Source organism: Micropterus dolomieu, linkage group LG12 (genome assembly GCF_021292245.1).
Source record: "Micropterus dolomieu isolate WLL.071019.BEF.003 ecotype Adirondacks linkage group LG12, ASM2129224v1, whole genome shotgun sequence".
Taxonomy (NCBI): domain Eukaryota; kingdom Metazoa; phylum Chordata; class Actinopteri; order Centrarchiformes; family Centrarchidae; genus Micropterus; species Micropterus dolomieu.
This window is the reverse complement of record NC_060161.1, coordinates 32,984,251-32,987,050: the sequence shown is the minus strand read 5'-3', so window position 1 is coordinate 32,987,050 and position 2,800 is coordinate 32,984,251.

The following is a 2,800-nucleotide window of genomic DNA, read 5'->3' as shown; positions in this document are numbered from 1 at the left end:
GAAGGCTTCATGTATTCCTTCACACAGGGCATTTGAGTTTTTCTCATTAAAAGCAAATATTTAGAAAACATGAAGCCATTTTAAACCCAAACTATATTTTACTATTGTTTAAAGATGTTTGTCTCACTTCACGTACGAGTGTGTATACAGAATATACAGCAGTATATTACGAACAAAAGACCGCAGCCTTCTGCAGTACAGCAATTGTCACCACATGGTGTGGCTCTAATCTGCTTTACAATGAAAGCTGATTCAGTATTGAATGTGAATGTAACTGTAGGGCGGCTTGCAGTACAGTCATGTGTCCACAAGATGGGGCTGTTGTTTACTCTATCAGCTCATCCACAAAACATCCAGTTATGACAAACAGAGGAGAAGAAATCAACAATCGCTACAGGGAGCCAGTGAAGATTCTGGAGGTTTGTGTGGTGTTTCTGGTTGATGTCAAAGATGAGTCCAAGGTTGCGGGTGTGTGGGGATGGAGACAGGGGGGAGTTGTTGGTGTTTTTATTGTAACTGAGTTGTAGGAAGTTGGTTTGCATCCAGGTTTGTATATCGGTGAGGTAATCCGTAATACTCAAGGCATCATGTATTCCTCTGCACTGGGCATTTAAATATATAAAATTAGTGATGACCACTTTCATTTTTTAATAATTTTATTCAAACTTTACTCATCTTTGGGATTTCAGGATGACTGGCTTTAGCAAATAAATGTGTGAGACTATATTATATTCAACCAGCACATGGAAAGCACATATACCCCCACATTACACCCATCTGCTATTCATTTAGACACAAGTTGTCATGAATATTTTTTCTGAAGAAAATCACATCAGTCGGTTATTGACCAGAATCAGACGTTCCTTACAGCAGCCACCAAATGGGAATACGGGACAAATGATTTTGTAAAAATGATTTGAAAACAGTGTCCTGGTTAAACAGAGCCCAGTCTGCGATAGGTTTTCGTCTGGTGTTAACTACACTCAAAATAATATGTTGTACTTCTATTATTGAAAAATTTGTGAAAGTAAATTATAATAATGACCAGAAATTGTGTAAAAGATGTCACACATCATATTATTTCAGATAACTGAGGTCTAGACACAATAAATAAATAAACAATAGTGATGAACTTTTAATAATGAGTGGGAATAAAGTAGGTTAAAAGGTGTCACACATCATGGTGATAATTCATGCTTTATGTTTGATTTAACAGTTAAAGAGCAGCCAGTTTTTGTCAGGAACACCTTTAATAGGAAACAAAAAATGAACGCAATAGGAGGGTTAATTGGATAAATGGAAATATCTAAGGAACTATTTAATCTGTAGTTGCAGTTAATGTTGCGCTGTCCAAAATCTTCAACGATCACCACCACTGAGGTGAAAAGAAGCTTAGATTAACATTTCTTTACACAATAGATCCTTATCATAATGAGTTTTTCTTACTAAAAGCAAAAATTAGAAAACATAAAGCTATTTTAAACCCGAACTATATTTTCCTATTTTGTAAAGATGTTTGTCTCACTTCACTTATGAGTGTATATACAGAATATTCAGATGTACTGTATATTATGAGGAGACCACATCTTCCTGCAGTACAGCATTTGTCACCACGTGGCGGCGCTGTAGGCGGCTTTACAATAGGTGCGTTTGACTTCATGCGGCGCTGTCTTAACGTGATGCATGCTGGACTTAAAATAAGGCATGCTGGTTAGAAATTGTGTCAAACTTTCGCCGGCGCTGCAAAACGTCCCCATGTCACATGACATTAAAACCTCGTGGGAGCAAGGCCCTGGTCCTGTTTTAGAAAAATAAAAACGGATCTATTAAACATTGTTTATTAATTGTTATATTTATTAAGTTTTATATTTATTGTTAATGTGTTTTTAATATTTATTCAAATTATTCAGAATTTTAATTGTCTTATATGAACTGTTGAAGTCTTCCATAATTACATTTCCCTCTAACATGGCCTGTTTGGTCAGGGGCTTGCTTATGCTTGAGGTTTCTATTTCTTTCATTGCTAGATATGTAGAGTACGAGCATACCTATCCTACCAGGAGTCAAGAAGTTTCTGTAGCTACATGATTACTGTATCATGGACAGTCCTGTTTGTGTTTAAGTTTGTCCTGGTTAATGACTTGACTTCTTGCTTTAATGTATAGTCATGTTTGTGCACCTAACAAGACCTGTCTCAGACTGTGTACAAAAACACAAACAGCAGGTATGTATGTAGAATGTAGGCTAACCCAGGGGTTTTTAAAGTGTGAGGCGGGCCACCCCAGGTGGGCTCCGAACAGTTTCAGGAGAGGCTCAGTGAATGGAAGTGAAACAATATTACATTACGATTTACTCCTGGTCTTAGGTCTTATACTCCTGTAATACATTATTTTACATATTGGGAGTGTTGGCTCATCTGGACTAACATACCAAAAATAATGAAGAAATTCTCAAAAACTATCACATCTAGTGCATCAAGTATGACCATTGACAGATACCAGGACAATGTAAGCCTCGGTTTCTGCTCCACAGCCCATTATAAACCACATAATACATGAAGGTGTTACGTGTGGTGTGGGGACAGAGAGGACCCACACGCAACGTTCGAAGGGAAGGAGGTTTATTGAGGGAAAAAGGGGTAGAGGGACTGGAGTGGAGGGAGAGGTGGATGCCGGGGAAACATAGGCACGGGGAACCGAGGAGACTGGGACCAGGGAGCCGGAGAACACTGGGGCCGAGGAGGTGAGGGAGAACAGGGAGGACGCCGTGGGGGAAGTCCGAGGAGGAGAGGACCGGTGGA